Source organism: Piliocolobus tephrosceles, chromosome 1, assembly GCF_002776525.5.
Source record: "Piliocolobus tephrosceles isolate RC106 chromosome 1, ASM277652v3, whole genome shotgun sequence".
Classification (NCBI taxonomy): domain Eukaryota; kingdom Metazoa; phylum Chordata; class Mammalia; order Primates; family Cercopithecidae; genus Piliocolobus; species Piliocolobus tephrosceles.
In genome coordinates, this window is record NC_045434.1 from 79,846,845 (window position 1) to 79,872,794 (window position 25,950).

The 25,950-nt window shown below is 38.6% G+C and overlaps 1 protein-coding gene and 1 non-coding gene across 2 annotated transcripts in view; one reads left to right on the top strand and one right to left on the bottom strand.

Moving 5' to 3' along the window:
• DISP1 (dispatched RND transporter family member 1) overlaps positions 1-25,950 on the top strand; it is a 195,573-nt gene that overhangs the window by 81,238 nt on the left and 88,385 nt on the right. The window lies entirely within an intron of this gene.
• LOC111537182 lies at positions 24,538-24,641 on the bottom strand. The gene has a single exon (XR_002729938.1). It is a non-coding gene; the product is annotated as a small nucleolar RNA U13 (small nucleolar RNA).

The following is a 25,950-nucleotide window of genomic DNA, read 5'->3' on the forward strand; positions in this document are numbered from 1 at the left end:
ATTACATTAGGTAAATTGATCTAGTCCCAATTAATGAAAGGTCTGGTCTTTAAAATATATTTTAAAAATTATTATAGTGATGTTGCTCTAAGTATAAGTGATTAACTCACCCAGACATTGTGGAAATGTAGGCTGCTTAGGTGTCACTCTAGGCCCACATCTAGAAGTCTGATCTATGCCACATCTATGTGGCTTTCCTAGTATAGTCCTTTCAGTCTTATAGTAATTTCAGACTTCCTAAGCCAGTGGTTCTCAAACATTTTTGTCTCTAGAAAGAACTGTTTACACATACTCTTAAAGTTGATTGAGGGCCTCAAAGAGCTTTTGTTTGTGAGTTATATATATATCAATATTTATAATAGTAGAAATTAAAATATAATTTTTTTTTTTTTTTTTTTTTTTTTTTGAGGCAAGGTTTCGCTCTGTCACCCAGACTGGAGTGTAGTGGCACAATGAGAGCTCACTGCACCCTCCGCCTCCCAGGCTCAAGTGATCCTCCCACCTCCGCCTCCCAAGTAATTAAGACTACAGGCACATGCCACCACGCCAGGCTAATTTTTTGAATTTTTGGTAGAGACGGGGTTTTGCCATGTTGCCCATGCTGGTCTCAAACTCCTGAGCTTGAGCAGTCTGCCTGCCTCAGCCTTCCAAAGTGCTAGAATTACAGTGTGTGCCATTGCACCTGGCCAGAACAGAATTTTAAAAAAGCATATTCATCAATTCTTAAAAATACAATAAACCTATTGCACATTAATGTAAAGAACATTTGATGAAAAATTACCGTTTTCCAAAATAAAAAACTTTAGAATGGTGTATTGTTTTACATTGTTTGCAAATCTCTTTAATGTCTGACTTAATAGAAGACAGCTGGATTTTCTTATTTGCTTTTACATTCAATTTGTTGTAGTATCATACATAATGTAGCCTCTGGAAAATCCCAGTGAATGCTTGTGAGAGAATGAGAGTGAAAAAAGGCACATAATTAAATTGTATTGTGATTGATAGAAGACCTTGAAATGATCCTATACAATTATAAGATTGTCTTTTGTTGTGATACACAGGCCCTTGGTTACCTTCAATTTTTTTTTTTTAGAAAAAAAAATATATATATATATATATACACACACACACACACACACAGACACTCACATACACATGGAGTAGTATTTTCTCCTACTGAGATTATTCCTAATTTGTATGACAGAATTAAATATAAAAGCGTCATGATTTTCTGGTGCTTTGCAGTATGAATAAGTTTGAAAACTACTTCATAGGGCAACTTGGAAGGAGATGTATAGTCTTAAACTGATGTATGTAATATAGCATTCAGAGTTCCTCCATGTCAGTCATGGGGAGACAAGGGGATGACGGAAAAGACCTTTCAGCGACACCTTTCCAACTCAGATAATGGAGCTTATACACAAATTCCTTTTATACTTCTACATTTTTCTGATGCTGATGGCAAAGAGAGGTAGGCTATAGAAAATCTGAACAGTGAGTGTTGAGAGAATGGTAGAGACAGCAAGAAAAGCAACGCTTTGAGGTTTATTAGGCAATAATACCAATGATAGGAGCAGCTACCACACCTGTTAGTTTGCACTTGTTTCATATGCTGTCAGGTTCAGACATTCATATAGTCATGAAATGTTTATTGAGCATCTACTATGTGCTTAAAAATCACACTGCAAAAGCCAGCCAAACTTATTTTCAGATAAAGCTTCACTGACTCTATGAAGATAAAGTTTAGATCTCCCTGGTAATAATACCTACATTTCTTCCTTAAGGAGGATTAACTTGGTATAGAAGAAGACAACTGAGCACAAATGTGGCTGGCTAGGTGCCAGCTCTTTGAAGTTCCTTAACTTGCATAGACTAACCCTGTCAATTCTGAGGGTATAGGAAGCCAGATTGTACTTTGATGTCAGAACTGTTTTGAAAGACCATTTATGTTGTATTTCCTTTGAAGAAGAGTGATTCAAGGCAATCTTTGCTTACATAGGGCCAATGATTTGACCTAGAAAGCCTAGAAACAAAAATCCTTTGCCAGAAAAGAGTTGAAAGTAGCTATAAGTGATCTGAAACATCATATTTACTTAAGAGTTTTGAGTGAGATCATTTGGAATTAATCTGGTTTACCTAGAGGCAGAGGATTCGTTGCTCAAAATGATTCCTTATAGGAATTTCTAGTTTGATGTATTGCATCTCTCAGAATTTTTTGGGCACTGGCATGTTTAACTGCAGTCATTTCTGGGTTTGTTTATAGATAAATGCACAACTTTACATAAACACAGAGTATGTGATTGAGACATTTTTTTAAACCAGCTAAAAAAGATTTTGAGTGGGAGAAAAATAATCACAGAAGCTGAAGGTTCAGTTTCAGAGATACCAAGTTATCAGGTTTCTTTCTCAATGTCAGATTAATGGGAAATTGGAAACTGAAAGCTGGTGTATGTTACCCTCTTACACTTCAAAATGTTGCTTGTTAAGGCAGGCGCATTTTTAAAATACTTGTTTGAATACCTGAAGTACAAGCCCTTATTTTCCTGCCTGCTTGTCATCCTTCTGATTAGCTGTTCTGATTGTAGCCAGAATATCTGGGCATTTTTCAGGCAGTTGAGATTAAAGAAACTTGTCAGTATTTTCTTCTTCATTATTCTTAAATTCATAGTTCAAAATATTTGTTAGTTTTAAGCATAATAGTTTCCTGAATTAGGTAATTTATAAATGTCACATTGTTTTTGTTTTTAATATTTTTATGTTCAAAATATTGATGTCTTTGAGAATGGAAATAGGTCTTTTGTCCTAATTTGACCAATTGGAACAGGGTATAGAGGTCACAATAGCAGAGAAGTGGCACTGCTGAACCATTATAATTTCATTATTTCAGCCACTGATATTAAATCTGGGTTCAGGTTGGGACCCTTTGGGTTCTTGGCTTCAAATCCCTGAAATGTTGACTGTAGAAGTTTCAGTTCACAATTTTGGGTGGATTTTCAAAATTGATCTGCCTGACTGTTTAGGAGCAGGTTGCATTTCATACTAGTTGTTTCATTTAAGAACATTTCTATGAGATGGTTTAGCTTTATAAAATTACCTGAAATATCACAATACAGTCCTACTTGAGTTTCCTGGGTTCACTTCTAAGTGATCAGTGTGTAATGGAAAGAAAGACTCGCTAGTAATTTTTAAATTTAGATATACTAGCCAATCATAATGAGTATCACATATGAAATATAGGCTAGCTACTTACTGCATGCATGTGAATGAGACAGAGCAAATCTCTACATGCATTATATATATTGAACAAACCATCTTTTAAAAAGTTAAAAATTTAAAGCTATTACATAAATTGAAGAAACCACTCTTAAGGAAAATATTTTTTTTAAAGTAAAATTTTCTTTGGTATTTTTATTGGGTGAAAAGGGTAAAAAGTTTTACTTTAAGTAAATTTTTTTCTGGAGCAAGGGAATGCTGATGGTGGGATAGTATAAAAATTGTGAAATTAGAATGCCCAAAGTAATGGGAGAGGCTGTACTAAATTTTGAGTTATGTAGTGTGTTTATCAGAATGTATTCTGTTGCACATTGAAGATAAAAGGCAAACCAGAAAGTATTTAGAAAATTCGTATTTTCTCCCACATACTGAGAGAGAAACTACATCTTCTTAAATATCAACAATATTACCTTTTATAGAACAATTAAAATGCAAGGTTTCTTTTTGTTATTTTAGTGACAACTTTATCTTGAGTGACTGGTTATGTCATTTGTGTGTGTGTGTGTGTGTGTGTGTGTATTTGAATGTCTCCGAAGAGATTTCTTAGTTTATTTAGTTGCTTACTTTTTTCTCTCCCTTCAAAAACTTTTTTAAATGGACAAATAATAATTGTACATATCCATGGATATGTACAATACATAGTGATGTTTCTATACATCTGGTGTACAGTGATCAATCCGAGTACTTGGAATACCCATCACCTCAAACATTTATCATTTTTTTGTGTTAGGAATGTTACTTTGAAACATTTAAGATAAATGTTTTTTTTTTCCCTTAAGATTCCAACTCCTTAAAAATATACTTTATAATTTGGGTGGAGTATATTTTATATTTTTTATCACAATATATGGCATATTTTGGGAAAAGGTATTGGATTCTTTTGAGGTCAAGAAGTTTTATGTTAAGAACAGAAGAAAAATCCCTCAAAATCTAAGCAGGCTAGTATTAAATAAATTGATGTTTAATCCTTTGAAAGCCAGGGTTTTGTTTGGTATCTAGTTACCTTGTATACCTTGTCTGCTGAACTGATTGATGATAGGTGATTCTGTTTTCCTCCAGTAAGTGCTTTTCCTCAATTCCTTAACACTCCTATTTAAAGGGAACTCTTTCAAGAGATTTTCTGATTAAAGGTGAGAGAATGCAAACAGTAGCACTTGGGATAGTATCTTTTGGTTTCTGTGATACAGTTTTTCTTCCAAATGTAAATTTTTCATTGGTTTGGTTTATCATTTTCCCCATGCAACTATTTTTTTTTTTCACAGAGCCATGTTTTATTATAACTACATGAACTATATATGCCTTGGGCAAAGACTACACAAAACATAGAAACAGGAAATGCCTGTTAGGTTAAGAGACATGAGATAATGGGCAAAAATATCTCCTAAAAATTACTTAATGTTGTCAGCATTACTGTAGTAATATATAATACAAAATGAAGACAATTTCTGATTTCATTATCTTGAAAACTTCTTTTAAACTTGTATTTTCCATTTTGTTGTTTCAGAGCAGAAACCTTAAGGAAGTAGTGAAGTTTTGTATTTTTATTCTATGAATTTAAATGATTTTGAAATCAGTCATAGCCTAGAGCTGTGCCTTTCAAGCTGTTTTGTTGGCATATGTTTCTAAATATTAAATACTAACTGGAAAGTAGAAGTAAATTGATGTAACTAAAAAAGATTTACTGGCCAGGCGCAGTGGCTCACGCCTGTAATCCCAGCACTTTGGGAGGCCGAGGCGGGCAGATCACAAGGTCAGGAGATCGAGACCACGGTGAATCCCCGTCTCTACTAAAAATACCAAAAACTAGCTGGGCGTGGTGGCTGGCGCCTGTAGTCCCAGCTATTCGGGAGGCTGAGGCAGGAGAATGGCGTGATCCCGGGAGGCGGAGCTTGCAGTGAGCCGAGATCACGCCACTGCACCCCAGCCAGGGCAACAGAGCGAGACTCCTCTCAAAAAAAAAAAAAAAAAAAAGGTTTACTTTAGCATATGGAAGGTTATCCATCTCTAAACTGTTAATATTTACAAGTGATTTTTTAAAGTGATAAGCTTCCTTGTAATGAAATACTTGTCATTATTAAGTAGGCTCATTTATTCAACATGTATAATTATTGCTTTCTGTATGACCAGCTTTCCATATGTTAAGAACTGGATATATAATCATTAGTGAGCAAAACATTGATAGGTTCTTCTGTTGGAGTTTATGCATTAGTTCATTTGGTAGATAATTGTTGAACACCAACTATGTACCAGACACTGTTCTATAATTTAGGGTTATGCTTTGTGGAGGGAGAAATAAGTAATAAATACAGTAAGTGCTTAGGTAAATGATTAAGATCATTTCAGATAGGGATCAATACTTCAAAGGCAGTAATACAGGGAGAACTAATGAAGTACCTGAGCTGATCTACTTTACAGACTAGTAGAGGAGATAATTTTAGTATAATTAATCATATAGATAAATATGATAAATGCTGTAAAGGAAAAGCAATGAGTGATTATGAGAGCTAATAAATGAGGGAGATAAGGAATAGTTTCTTTTGGGGGAATCAGGGAAGACTTCCTGGAGGAGGTAACTTTTGAGTTTAAATCTGAGCTACAACTAGGTGTTAGTTTTCTAGGGCTGCCATAACAAGCAGGACAAACTGGGTGGTTTAAACAACAGAAATTTATTGTCTCTCAGTTCTGGAGGCTAGAAGTCCAAGATCAATGTGTAGGCGGGGTTGCTGGTTCCTTCTGAGGGCTATGAGGGAGAATCTGTTCCATGCCTCTCTCTTATTTTCTGGTGATTTGTTGGAAATCTTTGGTGCTACTTGGTTTGTAGACACATTAGCCTGATCTCTGCCTTCACATTCACATTGTGTTCCCCCCATGTGCTTGTCTGTGTCCAGATTTCCTCTTTTTATAAGGACATCAGTCATATTGCAGTAGGGACCCACCCTACTCCAGTATGAACTCATTTTAACAAATTATCTCTACAACAGCTTTTATTTCCAAATAAGGTCACGTTCTGAGGTACTGAGGGTTAAAAGTTCAATATATGAATTTGAGGTGGACGTAATCTAACCCATAATACCAGGAGTTAGCTAGATGAAGAGAAGAGGGGATGACTTCAGGAAGAGAGAACAGCGTGTGTGAAGGTATTGCGTTGGAAAAGCATGGCTCATTTAAGAAATGAAGTGTAGCTGAAGCATAGAAACTGAGAGGAAGAGTGAAGTGACACAATTCCAGAGACATTTTAAAGGTCGAATAGATAGATGGAGCCTAATGACCAGCTGCACATGATGTGAAGGAAAGAATAATCAAAGATAATTTCCTACCTATAGCTGTGATGAAAGTATTTTCACCATTTTTGGGTAGAAAGACAGAAATTTCTACCTGAAATCAAGGGAAAGGTTGAAACCGGAAATAAGGATTTGGAAGTAAACTATGTTATTGGTCAAAAGTTAGCTAAAATTACTCAGGAAGAATGCCTTTAGATGAGGGCCGGGACCTAGAACCTTAAAAAACATCCATATTTAAAGAGGGGGGCAGAACAAAAAGCCAACAACAACAACAAAAAAATCAAAAAAGCAGGAAAAGCAATATGCAGTAAGAAAAACTAGATGGATTACTGCTTGGGAAACCAAGCTAGAAGAGAGTTTTGAGAAGGAGGGACTGGTAGATGGCATCAAATGCTACATGAAGGTAAAGTAGGATGAGACCTGGAGAGAGATCTGATCTCATTTGCCAGTTTGAGGTCCTTAGTGAGTACAACAGGTTATAGAATGGTGAAAGTGGAAGCCAAGAGTTGAGTGTGTGTGTGTGTGTGTGTGTGTGTTGAGGAGTAAAAGGCCAATGAGGAAGCAGAAGGAGTAAATATAAATGACTATCTTAAGAATTGGCAATGAAGGGAAGGTGATACAGGGAAGCACATACAAATTTTAGAAGATGGTACAGAGTTTAGGAAGAACATGTATGACTGAAAGCCAAGAGCAAGAAAATGAATGGGGGTGGGGAGAGGAGAGGAGGGAGTGATACCTTAGGTAAAGGTACCTAGGAGAAGTGTTCCCATTCAGGATTTGCTTCCTGGCATTTCTCAGGAATTTTGTTTTTCTAGATTCCCAAATGCTGAGAAATTTGGTGAGGAAAGCAGGAAAACAGGCAGGGAATTATAATTTTCCTTCAAGTTTAGCAGTCAAGGCAGAGGTTACTGATTAAATTCATTGACACCAAGTCTGCAGCAACAGCAGGAAACATGACACAGAGAGTCAGAGATTAAGATGGCTATTTCTGGGAAGCTGGAGAGGAACACGGGATGGAAAGCTTTACGTCTTATTGTGGCTTTGCCATGTACTAGTGTGTATTCGTAGCCCTGACTACTGCTAATGGTGAATCATTCTTGCAAATAACAAGTATTAATAAGCTTATTCACATAGTATATTTTGTATATGATTCCAGTGAGTGGTATCCCAAGAAATAATAAGTTTTGACAGCAAAATCTTAAATTGGTCATTTGGACATGTGATTTTTTGTAGTGCTATTAACATTGCTAGGAGATCTGAATGTTACATTACTTGAATACTATACCTAATAATGTTTGCTGAGGGCTCCCAGTGTTTGGTATCTGCTACAGGCTACAATTATTCGTAAATAATTTTGACAGAATAAATGCAAGAGATGATCACAATGTGGCTGTGGAACACTCTGATGTGAAATCAGAAACATCTGTAATCTGGATTAGCAAAGCAGTATTCATTTTAATGACAAAACCAAAACCAAGCATACAAAATATTTTCATTGTTAAAGAAGAAAATGAGCTTAAATGAAGCAAAATGTGTTTGAATGTCCAGCTTGGTGATCACACCAGCATCTGTGCAACATGAAAGAAAGTCTTCTATGTCTGGAATGTTTGTCATGAAACCAAAGTCAAGTCTCAAATAAGGCAATTAATGTTTTATGTGTTTTTAATTTTTATTAAAAATTGGTGGCTTTTAAATATCAAATATTTGTGATATCATCCGTAAATTTTTAAATAATTTCTATTTGACATGTGTTAATGTTTACTTCACTTGATGTTTTCTATTATTAGATGTCTATATCAGGTAGAGATCATTTTTATGTTATGAAAATATCTATCTTATCACAATACCACAATATATTGGTTGATAGTTATAAACCATGACTTTATTATTAAATCTTTTGTGTTACAGAAAACTACTAAAACTTTAGTGGTTTTCTACTAAATGGATAATAACCCTATCACGGAAAAATTATTCACTGTATAGAATAATTACTGTCACTCATTATTGTCACAGGATCCTTGGGGTGTTACTTGCCAGCTGGAAACCTCTGTAGCTGGCGGAGCCTTCTTCCTGAGCATTGCTTGTGCCTGCTGGCCTCATTCCGCCCACTCGACCTGGCAGGCTGTGCTTGGCTCATGCTACCTGCCCGGATCCCACACCTGCCAAAGGCAAGCCAGGCCGGAGCGGTGAGGGCTGTGTGGGCGAGTGAGCGTGAGGTCTGGCCACTGTGCGCAGCTAGGCACATCAGCTGCTATGGCAGGGCGGGCAGCTCCAGGCACCAGCACTGACTCCATGGAAGGCTGCAGCTGGAACAGATGTACTGCATCCAGCTTCCACTGCGGGCATTCATGTCTGGATGAGGGGAATGTGGTGGTGCCTGGAAGCTTGGAGACGCCAGGAACTGCAGAGCCCGAAAGAGAGTGTCACAGCCCTGGCTCCGGGAGCCCCTAGGTGTGGGCTTCCTTCTCTCCTTGTGGCCCACAATGTGGCTAATGGAGGGGGGGCATGTTTCAGCCCTGTTTGTGTTACAGCTCTTTCAGTCCTGCCACTCGGCGGGTCCTGAGTTCTTGTCTGATATCCAGGAGTAATGAGGTACATGGACAACTGGAGGGTGAGCAAGGTGGAGAGGAGCTTCACTGAGTGGCAGAACAGTTCTCAGGAGACCTGAAGTGGGTAGTGCCCTCCCCCAGGCAGGTCATCCTGCGGGAGGTGAAGTGAGTAGTTCCTTCTCCCAGCTGGTAGTCCCCATGTCTGTGTGAGTCTGACACACTGGGTGGATGGTTATGGGTCTCATAAGGCAGGAAGTGTGTGCTGGTTGACCCATGAGTGGGCCCAGAAAAAGCTCCCTAAGTTCTCACTCCCAGTGCAGACTTCACCTAGAACTGACAGCCCGGCCCCCAGGCTTCAGGCCGTCCCTGGCTTGAAGGTGGTGCTTCACCACGGACCTATCTCTTTCCACCTAGGAGCCAGTCTGCCTCCTGACACCACAGGTCACTTAAGTCTATCATGCCCAGGCTGTTCCTGCAGAGGGGCACCTGTAGGCCAATGGCTGAGCCACCCTCAGTGCCCCCTCGGGCTCCCTCCTATCCACGTAGGCACCCAAAGTCCAGAGGGGACTGAGACAGCAGGGGGCTGGAGTGTCAGCACTGCCTCAAGTGTGCGCACACCCGGCCAGGTTGCGACAGCGTCTGGACTTGGCTTCAACTTTGCTCTGAAATCGGAGCGGGTGCTGGGAGCAGGGAGAGGCCAGGCAGCGGGAGCAGCCACTTCCAAGCCGGTGGGGGCAGGGGGCTTCCCGGGCCCCCAATAGTGCAGAGATGCCTGGGTCTGCAGCCATGGCTGGGTAGCTGTCGCTGCGCCTGGGAGCATGGAGCTCCTGTCTTGCAATTCAGAAATAGGTGGGGCTCCCACCTGTTCCCGGCTCCTTTTGGCTCCCTGGAACAGGCACCCCGAGCCCGGCTGTGCCTCCCCTGCTACAGCTGGCGACACTGCAGCGGCTGCCCCAGACAGGCTGCAGCTGCCATCATTATTATTTAAAAACACATAAATAAATCTTTGAAAAATACAGAATAAGTTATGAGGTTGAGAATTCTTGTAGATTCCAATTTGTTTCCTAAAGATTTAGAAACACCACCTTTGAGACTGATTTGACCCAAAGGCTGGGATTAAGGACCCACAGGTAGAAAAATAAGCATCTGAGTAGGGACACTCTTTCTTCTTTCCTTTTTCTGGAGGAAGGATTTCAGGATGGGTAGAAATACAGATGAATTTGAAAATCTAGAGAATAGTTTCAGTTTTCTTTCCAGAGAAGGAGTACACTGACACTCCTTAATTGTGATGGACAAAGCGCGGGGCCGGGATACCAGAGGTAGGTTGTTACCGTTTGGAACAGCTGACCAGGGATGAACCTAAGGAGATACTGTCCAGTTGAAGGCTCAGCTGAAGTGTATCAGGGAAATTCTGAAAGGCTCATTAGGAACTTTTTATAGACCTTGGTGCTTTTTTGCCACTGTACTCCTTCCAAGTAGTTAATCGAATACCAGTCAACTTAGAAAATAAATTCAACACATTTTACTGTTAATTTGGCTTTATTTATTAAGAATAACTGATTTTTTAAAAATAATGAAATACAAATTTCTGCCATTTATCTCATCATTTTTTGCAATCTGTGATTTTCTTTTTCTTTGTGAGAGAATGCTGGGAATACATCAGTAGTCCAGTTCTGACTCTTTATAACAAACACAAGAATTAATGTACATTTTATCTCTTTAAAAGAACATGATTGATAAACAGATCAATGGAACAGAATAGAGTCCTGAAAGACCCACACATAGATGGCCAATTGATTTTTCAGCAAAGGTGCCAAGGTAATTCAATGGAGAAGGATCGGTCTTTTCCACATATGATGGGTTAACTGGATCTCTTGCAGATGGAGAAGGAAAACTTGATCTCTATCCCACAGCAAATTTTCTAAAAGGAGATTATAGGCCTAAATGCTATAAACCTAAGGCTATGAAACTTTTAGAAGAAAACATAGGGAATCTTTGTGACCTTAGGAAAGGCAAAGATTTCTCAAGATATTTTTTAGAAAACCTATTCATAAGATTTTTTTTTTTTTTTTTTGAGGCGGAGTCTCGCTCTGTCGCCCGGACTAGAGTGCAGTGGCCGGATCTCAGCTCACTGCAAGCTCCGCCTCCCGGGTTTACGCCATTCTCCTGCCTCAGCCTCCGGAGTAGCTGGGACTACAGGCGCCCACCACCTCACCCGGCTAGTTTTTGTATTTGTAGTAGAGACGGGGTTTCACCGTGTTAGCCAGGATGGTCTCGATCTCCTGACCTAATGATCCGCCCGTCTCGGCCTCCCAAAGTGCTGGGATTACAGGCTTGCGCCACCGCGCCCGGCCTCATAAGATTTTTAAAAGTTTTGATAAATTGGACTTTAGCGTAATTACAAATTTCTGCTTTTCAAAATATACCATTTAAAAAATGAGAAAGCGAGGTGACCAGGTGCAGTGGCTCATGCCTGTAATCCCAGGAGTTTGGGAGGTCGAAGTGGGAGGATAGCTTTACCTCCAGGAATTTGAGACCAGCCTGGGCAACATAGGGAGAGGAGACCCTATCTCTACAAATGAAATTAGCTGAGCATGGTGGTGCATGCCTGTGGTCCCAGCTATTGGCAAGCCGAAGTGGGAGGATTTCTTGAGCCTGGGAAGTCAAGGCTGCAGTGAGTCGTGATGCTGCCACTGCACTCCAGCCTGGGCGACAGAGCACAATCCTGTCTAAAAGAAAACAGGCCGGGTGCGGTGGCTCATGCCTATAATCCCAGCACTTTGGGAGGCCAAGGCGGGTAGATCACCTGAGGTCAGGAGTTTGAGACCAGCAATGACTAAGATGTTGAAGCCCCGTCTCTACTAAAAATACAAAAATTAGCTAGGTGTGGTGGAGGGCGCCTGTAATCCCAGCTACTCCGGCAGGAGTATTGCTTGAACCTAGGAGGTGGAGGTTGCAGTGAGCTGAGATAGCACCATTACACTTCAGCCTGGGTGACAGAGTGAGACTCTGTCTCAAAAAAAAAAAAAAAAAAAAAAAAAGGAAAGAAAAGTAAAAGGAAAAAGCAAGGTACAAAGTAGGAGAAAATATTTGTAATACAATATGTGACAAAGGGCTTGTATCTAGGATGTTGAAAGAACTCTTACATGGCAAACAACTTTTAAAAGGCGAGCAAAGACTTGAAAAGACACACAAAGAAGATGTACAGATGGCCAATAAGCACATGAAAAGATGAGCATCATCATTAGTCATCAGGGAAATTATTTAAAACCCACAATGAGATACCATTTATAACTGCTAGAATGGCTAAAATGAAAAAGTCCAAAGATTTCAAGTATCAGAGAGAATAAAGAACAAGTGTAAAAGGGCATAACTACTTGGAAAGTTTTGGAGTTTCTTAGTCAACATGCATGTACCTTATGACTCAGTAATTCCCTACATACATGAAAACATGTGCCCACAAAAAGACTTACTTATGAGTGTCCATGTCAATCTTATTTGTAATAGCCCCAAACTGAAAACAATCTAACTATCCATGAATAGGGAAGTGGACAAACAAAATTTGATAAAATCATTCAGTGGCATACTCCTCAGCAATGAAAAGACAGTGTGGATGAATCTTATAGATATCTGTTGAATAAAAGACTAGGCACAAAAGAGTATGTATTATATATATTATATAGTTCCATTTAGGAAGTTCTAGAGCAGGCAAAACTATGATGATAGAAATTAGATCAGAGGTTGTGGGGCGCGGTGCCTCAAGCCTGTAATCCCAGCACTTTGGGAGGCCGAGACGGGCGGATCACGAGGTCAGGAGATCGAGACCATCCTGGCTAACACAGTGAAACCCCGTCTCTACTAAAAAAAAAAATCCAAAAATCTAGCCGGGCGAGGTGGTGGGTGCCTGTAGTCCCAGCTACTCGGGAGGCTGAGGCCGGAGAATGGCGTAAACCCGGGAAGCGGAGCTTGCAGTGAGCTGAGATCCGGCCACTGCACTCCAGCCCGGGCAACAGAGTGAGACTCCGTCTCAAAAAAAAAAAAAAAAAAGAAATTAGATCAGAGGTTGTCTGGGATGGGATATAGTGGGGAGATTACTACAAAGGGGTACAAGAGAACTTTTGGTGGTGATGGAAATATTTTATAACTTCATTGAGATTGTGGTTTCATGGATGCATCTATTCATTGTCAAAACTCATTGCACTGTGTGTTTAAAATTTGTACATTTTATTGTATATAAATTATACCTCAAAGTTGTTTAGAAATAAAAACATGAAACTTTAAAAAATAATGAAAAATATTGTTAGCATATAGTTTTGTATCCTTTTTAAAAGCCTTTGTCAGCTAAATTTATGGGGATTTGTACTGTATTTCTAGGATACTTTATTAAGCTTTCTAGGTGGCAATTCAATGAACCTGTCATTAATAATTTCATTTTGCACCTAATAGTTGTGGTTAAATCTAGAAATAATGAGCTAAGCCTTATTCCCTCAGGGAAACATTTCTTAACATCTATCACTTTCACTTGAATGTTTTTATTTAAAAAATACATATCAGTTTTATTATATTTACTTTTCTGTATGTACAGAGGCTAAAGTACTTGGTGTTTTAAACATACGTGTAATGTAAAAACATGTACATGTCCATTTCAGATTTATTTTCAAAAAGATATTCCCCATCGAATCTGAATCATCGGAATATTTAAGTCTTAAATCTTCCCAGTAAGTAGTACATTTTTACTGTAATTTTTTCCCCTGCTTTGTATCTTGATATTCTCTCGATGAACTGGTGACATCTGATATTCACTAGTCATGTTCATTGAGGAAAAACATACACTTTCTTATTAAATCCACTTATCTGTAAAGTTTTGGTCAGGGATTTTAGCTTTTAGTATGTGGATTATGTCTTACAGTATGTGGAAGAAATTTAACTGCAGGAATATTAACATTGTTTTGGGTGGAGAAAGCCTGCACTAGCAGATGTAGTATAAAAGTTGAAGCCAGTATCAAAATGTCTTTTTCAGAAGTGGTAAATAGATTTTTTTTTTTTCAACACTGAGATCATAAAGCCAATTGTTGCAGAGGGAACACAGTTACTGAAGTATCAACTTTGTTTTTATGTGGCATAGAGTGTTCTTAAAGAGTAAAAGTGATTTTGTTGAAAAACAAATGGAAAATTCTTAATTTGTAACTCTTGAAACTTCCTGCCAAAAATTTTTTGAAGTGTTCCTTCATTTGTTCACATTCAGGAATATATTAATACACTTATCCCTTAAGCCATTTTACATATTGAGTACCTATGTGCCATGTACCATTGGTTTTTTTTTTTTAATTTCAACTTTTATTATAGATTACAGTGTACACATTCAGGTTTGTTACTTGGGTAAACTGAGGCTTGGGGAATTTAATAATAGCAGAATTTTTTTGACTTAAAAGATGCCTAATGGTTTAAAACATTTTCAAATGTGTCACTCAGATGACCCACACGACAAGAAAAAAGCATATTTGTATGCTGTTGGGAATGATCCAACACAGAGGGAAAATGAGAAAGATGAGAAGTATTTGATGGTCTTGTTGAGTAGATGAGAGGAAGTGGAATATAGTACACAAATAGATTATTTTTAAAAGTAAGGACAGATTATCTCTAGAAACGTAGGATTGCAGAAAACTAACCCACGAACAGATGCTGGTGGGTGAATCGCTCTGGTGGTGATAGCTTGTGGAAGTTCTCTTCTGATTGCTTGTACACTCTTACTGTATTCTTAGTGAAGTAGGTCATGAGCCAAGCTTGAGGATGAAGGATTCGTGAGAGATTTGAGGAGCCAGGAAAGCATATGAAATAGATATCCGAAAGAAAAAGAGAAAGTATTAACAGTGACTAGAGACAAAAAATAGGTTTTCTACCAAGAATGAAAATGAAGATTGAAAACTGACTTCTAATAGATGACAAAGGCAATGGAATAATATCTTTAAAGTACTGAAGGAAATAATTTAAGGGTAAGAGTGAAAAACAAAGATATTTGGGGACCTGCAGAGGCTGAGGATGTAATACTTATAGATTTTTGTTTGTTTGTTTTTGTTTGTTTTTGAGATGGAGTCTCACTCACTCTACCACCTGGACTGGAGTGCAGTGGCACAATCCCTGCTCAGTGCAACCTCTACCTCCCAGGTTCAAGTGGTTCTCCTGCCTCAGCCTCCTGAGTAGCTGGGATTACAGGCATCACCACCACACCTGGCTAATTTTTGTATTTCCTTTTTTTTTTTTTTTGAGGCGGAGTCTTGCTCTGTCGCCGGGACTGGAGTGCAGTGGCCGGATCTCAGCTCACTGCAAGCTCCGCCTCCCGGGTTTACGCCATTCTCCTGCCTCAGCCTCCCGAGTAGCTGAGACTACAGGCGCCCGCCACCTCGCCCAGCTAGCTTTTGTATTTTTAGTAGAGACGGGGTTTCACCGTGTTCACCAGGATGGTCTCGATCTCCTGACCTTGTGATCCGCCCGTCTCGGCCTCCCAAAGTGCTGGGATTACAGGCTTGAGCCACCGTGCCCAGCCTGTATTTTCAGTAGAGACAGAGTTTCACCATATTGGCCAGGCTGGTCTGGAACTCCTGACCTCCAGTGATCCATCTGCCTTGGCCTCCCAAAGTGCTGGGATTATGGGTGTGAGCCACTGGCCAATACTCATAGATTTTTGTCGGAAATGCTACAGAAGCATATACTTCACTAAAAGGAAATTGAACCCAGATGGAAAGTGTGAGATATAAGAATCAAAATGAGCAAAGAAATGGGTATTTTGGTATGTCTAAATACATATTATAAAAAGTAAATGCTAAATTTATATATGTAAATATATTTACTAGGATATTGGATAACTTGGGATATCTGTTTTAATATAACCAATTGCTTATTTTTTCTTTCCCTTTGTGATGAGAGGGAAAACAAAGTTCTGCCGATTGTTTTTAAAGAGCTCAGATTTTTTAAGCTGGCTTTGTGATCACTGTTTAAGAACTTTAGATGTAGTGTGACCTTAATCTACACTATGTAAAATTAGATGGTATCATAGATAGTTGACATTGCCTTCCAAGTACACTAAAGATTACTAGTCTAAATTCTTTATGAATCAGATACCTAAGCCATTCCTAGGTTCTGAGGTGTCTACTCAGAGGTTAGGGAAGAGAACTACTTCTGTGCATTAGAAGACTTATGTTTGGGTCTTTCCTCAGAAGGAGGCAGTAGAGTGCATAAACATCAAATTTGTGCTTAAATACATTTTATTTTTATTTTAATCTGCTTCAGTGTTTGTGTGGCAGCCTTACTTAGATCAAATAAAACCTAGCATATGAGTTGTGTACTCCTGCCATTCAAATTCCTTTTATGGAAGAGAAAGATAGTCTTCTTATTCATTTCCCTAATCGGGAAGGATGAAGCTAATAGTTATTGGACAAAAGCTGAAAAAATATTCTCATGTCCATTATGTAAAGGTTTAGACATCTTTTAAAACCAGTACCTGCCAATGTGAGGTTTTTAATGTATTTTACATTTCCAAAATTAAAAAGTAATCTCCAAGATTGTCTAAACTACTTGTTAGATAGAAAATATATTTGTGTGAGCTTCTGAAGCCTCTGCGCTTAAGTAGTCATTCAGTCTTCACTATTACATCATAAGTCATTACTAAGCCTTTTGTTCTGAGCTATACTGAAGATGTTATTTATATAGAAACATACTTACAGATGTTTTCAGTATCATTTAGTACGTTAATTAGTATTCATGATGTTAAAAAGAGACTAAAGTTTATTTCTGATAGCTTCTCTCTTAATATGATATACTATATGAATTTAGAAACGGTAATTTATCTTTAGTTTATTCAGAGACTGTTTTTTTTGTTTGTTTGTCTTGAGATGAAGTCTTGCTCTTTTGCCTAGGCTGGAACATAGTAGCACGATCTCGGCTCACTGTAACCTCTGCCTGGCAGGTTCAAGCAATTCTTCTACCTCAGTCTCCTGAGTAACTGGGACTACAGGTGCACACCACCATGCCTGGCTAATTTTTGTATTTTTACTAGAGACAGGGTTTCACCATATTGGCCAGGCTGGTCTTGAACTCCTGACCTCATCATCTGCCCGCCTCGGTCTCCCAAAGTGCTGGGATTACAGGCGTGAGCCACTGCCCCTGGCCTCATATTTTAACTAATAATTTCCAGTCATTTGATTATATTTTTGGAATATTTTTACTTTCAAAAACTGTATTTGTTACCAGAAAGACATAAAAACTACTCATGCTGCAAATATGCATGCTGGTAAATACAAATCAGATCATTTATTTAGGGACTGATTTTATTGACTCTTTAGGTGAGGATTCTATTATTAATAGATCTAAAATAAGAAAGAAGTAACTATCATAAACCGATTTAAGAACAAGTTGGAGCATAAAAACACTAAAAATAACATGGATTATGATGTTTTAAGTGTTCTCCAGTTAAAATATTATTTTATAAACAGTTAAATAATGTAAGAAATATTTCTTCCCTTAAATGTTAGTTCTACATCAGACTAGTCTCAGATGCATATTAGTAATGCTCAGAATGGAAAACATACACCTGTGGTAAAAGAATATGTCATGGTAAATATGTTTATACAGCTGTGTGGTAATGTTAGTTATTACAGAGTACATTTGCAGAATCATGTAATGAGCCTCATTTTCAAACAACCATTAACTTTGGCTTAGAAATGGCTAGTTAAAGAATAACTTCATTTTTCAAATGCAGACTGTACAAACAATATATAGCATCACTGTAGCTGTCTTCTTAACTGAACATATAAATTTGATTGTAAGTATATGTTGGCTAATTTCAAGGAAATTCAAACTTCTTATAAGACTATTTCTTATTTATAATTTATACTTTCATTGCATATAATGCCTACTCTTTTAGTACCAGACTGAGTTTCCATTAAACTTTATTGCACTTACATGGACTCTTCTGTCAAGCTTCAATAAAATTATAAGACTGACTTAATTGGGTCTATCTGAAAGCTTCCTTTATCATTAATAAATTTTATTTATTCCATGGGGTTATTAGTCTTGGATAACTTGTATGACTTCATTCAAACTTGTTCTAGAATATGAATAAATATTATTTAAAAATTAAGCATTAGTAAAAGCAAATTTTAAAATATTGTCATAGGACTTTGAAGATTTACTCAAGAGTGCATAAAATGTTACCATGAACTATGTATTGCTGTAGTGCTATCTGTAAAAATATGCTGTCTAAAAAGTTTAACAAGCAGTGGGTGGTTTCATCCATTCATCTAACTTTGGAGCACCTGCTAGGTAAACTCCAGAAACAGCAAGAAGGAAGGCTTGTTTCCTGCCCTCAAGTATTTTAGTTTCCTTCTACCGAGCATCAACTTTTAACTACCAGCAGTTACTTTTTTTTAAAACCTACCGCTTGAGAGGAAGATCCTGCAAGTGTATTAAACATATAAATAGTGGCATCTTTATTAGACCCTTAGCTCTTTTTAGAGCTTTCTAAAATGGATACTAAGTTATAAGAATACCAGGAAAGAAAATATAACAGATTCGTGGCATATTTATTTCCACTCCTGGAAAAAACAGTTTGATGTGCTTTGGGGATACTTTTTTCTTGTTTGAACAATTTAACTTCTAAGGTGGATACAAAGTTGTCAGAGGCGTTTGAACCAGAGCAACTCCATCCGTTTGAACCAGAGCAACTCCATCTTAAATAGGGACTGGGTAAAATAAGGCTGGGGGCCGGGCGCGGTGGCTCACGCCTGTAATCTCAGCACTTTGGAGGCCGAGGCGGGCGGATCACGAGGTCAGGAGATCGAGGCCGTCCTGGCCAACACTGTGAAACCCCGTCTCTACTAAAAAATACAAAACAAAATTGGCCGGGCGTGGTGGCGGGCGCCTGTAGTCCCAGCTACTCTGGAGGCTGAGGCAGGAGAATGGCGTGAACCCGGGAGGCGGAGCTTGCAGTGAGCCGAGATCGCACCACTGCACTCCAGCCTGGGCGACAGAGGGAGACTCTGTCTCAAAAAAAAAAAAAAAAAATAAGGCTGGGAGCTGGGATCTGCTGGGCTGCATTCCCAGGAGGTTGAGGCATTCTTAGTCACAGCATAAGACAGGAGGTGGGCACAAGATACTGGTCACAAAGACCTTGCTGATAAAACAGTTGCAGTAAAGAAGCCTGCCAAAACCAAGATGGCGATGAGAGTGACCGCTGATCGTCCTCACTGCTACACTCCCAGCAGCACCATGACAGTTTACAAATGCCATGGCAACATCAGGAAGTTAAAAAGGGGATGCATGAATAATCCACCCCTTGTTTCTCATATAATCAAGAAATAACCATAAAAATGAGCAACCAGCAGCCTTCTGGGCTCCTCTACCTAGTAGCCCTTCTTTTATTCCTTAATAAACTTGGTTTCTTGATAAACTTGCTTTCACTTTGCTTTGTGGATTTGCCTCTAATTCTTGCTGAGACCCAAGAACCCTCCCTTAGCGTCTGGATCAGTATCCCGTTGAGTAACAAAGTCATGAGGTGTTTGGAGTTGATTTAAGGTTAGTCATGGAAGATTTTGACCTTGGTCTTTCTTCCCACCACTTAGCATGGTGACTAACACATAGCAAGTACTTCATAAATATTTATTGAATGAATGAATGAGTAAATAAATAAAGATTGATAAAGAAAATAGTGGCCATTGATTTGCAGAAAAGGAGAGCCTTCTAGCAGAGGGAGGACTGAGGCAGGATCATTGTAGAGGCAAGAATTGTGAATCAGTTTGCTAGGTTTGTCAAGAGATGAGTTTAGGATAAATGAGGATTCTAATAATCAGAAGGGCTTGCATGTTAAACTCAATTCACTTTAGTATGAGAGCCCTGGGTCATGAATGTCTAGTCTAAGTAAAATTAGTTTTATTAACTCTACAGGAGTAAAACAGGGAAGAAACTAGAGCAGAGATTCTCAAAGTGTGGTCCCACACCTAGCAGCTTTAGCATTATCTGGGAGCTTGTTAGAAATGCAAATTCTAGGGCCAAACCAGAACTACTAAATGGGAATTTCCCGGTGAGGAGCAAGGAGGTGGGAGACTCAGCAACCTGTGTTTTAGTGGGCCCTTCAAGGGATTCTGATATCCTTAGGCTAACATTTGAGAACCACTGGGCTGGAGGAGGAAAATCAGGTACCAGGTAAAAGCAGTGAGATCAGAGATTATAGAAGAGATCATTACTGAGATTATTTCCAACTGTAAATTGAATGATTTAAAGAGTTGATTATGGCTGGGTGCAGTGCCAAAGTGGGCGGATCACGAGGTCAGGAGTTTGAGACCAGCCTGACCAACATGGTGAAACCCCCGTCTCTACTAAAAATACAAAAATCAGCCGGATGTGGTGGCACAAGCCTATAATCCCAGCAACCCAGGAGGCTGAGGCAGGAGAATTGCTTGAACCCTGGAGGCGGAGGTTGCAGTGAGCTGAAATTGTGCCATTGTACTCCAGCCTGGGCAACAGAGCAAGATTCCGTCTCAAAATAAATAAATAAATAAAATAAAATAAAGATTTGATTATTTAATATGGCTGTGCAGGGATGATTAATCATTGGATGTACAGAGTTTTTTTTTTTAAACAATAGAGACGTTTGCGCTTTGGTGGAAAACCATTAGGCTTTCAGTTTCATGGGTGGAAGCACTAATTTTTACCAGTTACTCAAAAGCAACTGGAAAGTACAATGTCAATTTATTGTGTATAGTAGATTAAAAAAACTAGCTCAAATCAGAACAGTACACTTTTATTTGGTATGTTGATTCTCTTAGAAGATAAAGTTATTAAAGAGGTTGTGTGCTGAAGGATCACTTGAACACAGGAGTTTGAAGTTACAGTGAGCTATGATCATGCCACTGCACTTTAGCCTGGGTGACAGAATGAGACCCTATCTGTAAAAAAATTTTTTAAAAAAGGTTGTGTGAGGAACAGATAATTAAATCAAAGGCAGTTGGATCCTTTTTTTTTGAAATGGAGTCTTGCTCTGTCGCCCAGGCTGGAGTGCAGTGGCGCGATCTCGGCTCACTGCAACCTCTGCCTCCCAGATTCTCCTGCCTCAGCCTCCCGAGTATCTGGGATTACAGATGCCCGCCACCATGCCCAGCTAATTTTTGTATTTTTATTAGAGATGGGATTTCACCATGTTGGCCAGGCTGGTCTTGAATTCCTGACCTCTTGATCTGCCTACCTTGGCCTCCCAAAGTGCTGGGATTATAGGCGTGAGCCACTGTGCTTGACCTGGATGTTCTTAAACAATATTTTAATTGAAATCAATACCCTAATGAATTTACTTTCTTCATAGCATAAATATGTCAGTGTAAAATAAGTAGAAGCCTTTTCCAGATGCAAAGACAATTTTTTTCTGATCACTACAGAAGATACCCTGATTAATTTTTAGTTTTTGACTCTTTGCTTTAAAAAAAACCAAGAATTCATGGAGATTATTATTTTTCTCTTTGTGATGTTGATATACTACACTTTGCAAATTTATTGTATCGTGGTACTGTTTGGGATACACCTTATTCTTCCTTAGAATATGCACTTTCTACAAAAAGACTTGGGATGGGTTACTTCTGAGGATGATGTGGGCTGCATGGGTCAAAACCATTCAAGTTGATTCATGTTCATTTCAGTTTTTGATTCAAGATAAACATCTTTTAGAATTCTATAATTGTATTGAATCATATTCTGAATCATATTAAATTATATTGTATATATATAGATACACATTTATATCTATAAATGTATTGAATTGTATAATTCAATAATGTGTATGTAGAGAACAGAGGAAGTCAGAAAGAGATGTGTCAACACCATGTATGATTTATACCTATCAGCTCCCTGGTTTTCTTAAAATTGTAACTGAAGCTCATTGTGAATAACCCAGGATTATTACATTCATTTGGATAAGATGGACAGTATGGTTGTTACAAATCAAAGCAAGTAAAACCTATATGCCACTAGGATTGTTTATGAATGTGTTATTTCTCTTGTTATTCAGGATCCCATTGATATGTTTGCATATATGCACATTTACTTGAACTTATGTAAAAATTATCAGCATTTATCAACTCTTCTGTAGTCAGCACCATGCTGAGCACCCCAGTGTCAAGGAGGAACACAGGAGAGTTCCAGTCAAGTGGCTCCATGAAGGTCTTGTTTCAACACCATATCCCACATGGCAACAAAAGGATATACAAGATAAAACTAAAACGACATACCTAGTCTCAAAATCAAGACAAACATCTCTAAGGACCAGGAGGTGACCAGAAATAGAAAGTGATAAGTAGCCCTGGAACTCTGAGACTGCCACGCTCCTGGCCAGAAGCAGGAAGTTGCTTAACTACTCCTCAGCCACTTCTCAGGAGATGGGGGAGCTCTCACCTGAAGGAAGGGATGGAAGCCAGGAGAATCCTTCCCCTTGCCTGATTTCCATCATTGACACTAAAATGTTAGCTGCCAGCTCTGCCTGGGGCTGTGGTCTTACTGTAAGCTATGAACTAAGGGGCAAAAGCAGGATAAAAACACAGTTTAGTGACCAGAAACTGAAAAAGTGGTCTGCTGATTCTGTAATATCCCTAAGGTCGTCCTTCTAATCTAAACTATTATTCAAGGATGAGGCTGGGCAAGGTGGCTCACGCCTGTAATACTAGCATATTGGGAGACCAAGGTGGGAGGATTGCTTGAGCGCAGGAGTTCAAGACCAGCCTGAGCAACATGGCAAAACCCCGTCTCTATAAAAAAATACAAAAATTAGCAGATATGGTGGTATGTATCTGTAGTCCCAGCTACTCAGGAGGCTGAGGTGGAAGAATCACCTGAGCTGGAGAAGTCGAGGCTACAGTGAGCCATGATCGCACTATGGCACTCCAGCCTGGGGGTCGGAGTAAGACCCTGTTTCCAAAAAACAAACAAACAAACAAAAAGGGATGAGGGCAAAATTAAGACATTTAAAAATACGTAGCATAAGAGTATAAGAGTATTTACCATTTACATAACCTTTCTAAAAGAAATACTAAATGGTGCACTCAGTAGGAAAAAATGTCCCAGAGGGAAGGTGTGGTGAGCTTAGAAAATAATAGTGAAATTGAAATGTTAGAGGTGTAAGTAGTCATTTCTTGTATTTGAGAATGTGTGAACACGATTTGTTCAATTATAGCATTAATTAAACTACAAAAAATAATCTCTTAAGATAATGCAAATGTCCAATATGTCCAATAGGACCTTGTTGTTAGGTAAGCAAAAGAGAGAATGACTTCTGAGTCAAAGCAGTCTAAACAGAGAAAAGGAAATTTAGGTGTACCTTGAAGAAATATGTAGGATTTACCTTTGTCAATCTCATTGGAGACTGTGCAGTGAATAGGAGCAATGTGAGCAAATTGCATTTAGGTAGTGATATTTATGACTCATTTTGAGGGTAGTTTGACCAGGGTTTATGGAAGAGAGTGATTGGGGAGGTTATTTTGAACCTTTTGGAGTAGGCACTGGGGTATCTGTATTGAGATAAATGAGATGGTATCCTTTTTAGCTGACTTTTTTCCTAGGCAAGCCCTAGTAATTTGTCTTCTCTAAATGAGCAACATATGTATCTTTAGGAAATTCATAGTAATTGTCTTCAGGGCTTTCTTTTTTTGGTAAAATGCCATATTCTCAAGTTGTGTTTTCTTTTTTTTTTCTGATGATTAGCTTAGATAATTTGAAAGGCTCTACCTCTTTGTGTTATCTCAGCTTTGGTTAAAACCTGTTTTTCGCTTTGTTCCTTGGTTAATCCTTAGACTGAATGAAGGCCAATTAGATATTAGTATAAAGTAAGTGATATCATAGCATCAGAGAGAATCTTCTGTAAACCAGAGCCTGTTGCTGCTTCCAATTTGTGTTGTCTAGAGAACAAAGGGTATCTTTGCACCAAAGAGACTGGGAGAAGTTGGGATTTACTTTGCTTCAAGTATAAAACTGTAGAGCAAGGGTTAAGGAACTCTTAAAGGAGGCTGCCTTCTAGTACCCTTCTTTTCCCTCTTTTACAGATGGAAGAGATTTTTTTTTTTTAACTTTTTTTTCTTTTTGAATCAGAGTTTTTTTGCTCTTTTGTCCAGGCTGGATTGCAGTGGTGCAATCATAGCTCATTGCAGCCTCAAACTCTCAGGAATTTCCTGGGATTGCTCAAACAATCCTCCTGCCTCAGCCTCCCAAATAGCTGAGCCTACAAGTGCATGTCACTACATCCAGGTAATTTTTTGTTTGTATGTGTACTTTTTTGTAGAGACAGGGTCTTGCTATGTTGTCAAGGCTGATTTCCAACTCGTGGCCCCACGTGATCCTCCCGCCTCAGCCTCCCAGAGCACTAGAATTATTGGCATGAGCCACTATCCCTGGCCCATTTGTTTTCATGTCAGACTGGTATTGTGCCAACATAGTAACAAGGTTTGAGGGAGGTACATCTCACACACCAGCATGAAAACCAAATCATCTTGCTTATGAACTACGAGTGGACTAGGAAGAGATTATTTTAATGAGGGAGTGAGATGGTGGGTGCCAACTTAAAGAATAGCAAGGAATTGAATATGTGGTTGCAGCAGCCAGCACTCATGTGATCTTTGACCATGGGCTGGATGAAACTGACTCTTGTCTCTGGAATTCCCAGAAGTACCTTATTTTTCATAAGCTCTTACTAATGTGCTTTAACCAGGTTGCTATGTGTCCAGAATTGTAATGAATCTTTTGAGGTAATAAGAAAAAAATAAGTTGGAACTTAAAGAATAACCACTGTTTGCAAGAGGGCTTAATCATATCTTCATATCTCTGCAAGTCATCAGTAGGTTTGCATAGAGTAGCAATTTGCACCATTTATGTATTTTTCTCTCAATAAATTGTTTTAGAAGCCAGATTACTTTGCAGCATAAAGCACCTACTTTTTCTTCTGACTTACCTGTTTCCAGTGTTGTATTTTGTCCTCTTCCCTCAGTTTCCTCCTTTTCCCTCAGATTGCCTTAGCTTCTGCTTTGCTTATGTTCTTCCCACTATTTGAAGTGTATGTCATACATTTATCACCTTGATACTACTTATGGCTGTTTTCCTTTTCCCACATTTCCTTTACAGTCTGCCTTCTGTTACTTCCTTTCTTCATTCTCTCCTCCTCTATTTCTGTTTGCCTTGGTTTCCTCATTTGTTGAAATCTTTTTCTTAAAGGGGTTTCTTAAAGGTTAATTATCGTGGCTTGACTCATGGATTAATCGAAGTGTTTCTTTTTAACTTTAGTTTATTGTCAGGCCTTATTAGCCAGCAGAAGAATAAAGCCAGTCATAGTATATTCTTATTTTTGTTGAACTTATTTGGTTATTTGAGGTTTCACTAAAGAATGTGAGCTAGAAAAATGACAGAGTGATAGGGGTGTGCTTTCATGTCTGAATATTGACCTGTGATGTAGTGGGAACAAGAATGAAGCATAGTTGCCATATGCAGCGATGTGATCTTGGAATATGAGACAATTTGTACTCTCAACCTGCATGACTAGATATTTATAGCAGGAATGCTAAAATGAAAACAAAAACAAGAAATTTGTACTGGAAAAAACTTCTAATTAGACTTTAAAGTTTTGGAATATAGTTAAAAAAAATAGTGACTGGAACTTAGTAAATTAGAAAGGTTTGTTTTGATGTGAGAAGTATGGCCGGTACCCCACCTTCTTGGTACTTGGTAGTTGCTTGTATTCTCTTTAAAGATGTACCTATACAATAGTTAGAAGTGAAATATAATATTAAGACCAAATTATTTTATAGAATATTAACAAATTAAGCAAATAA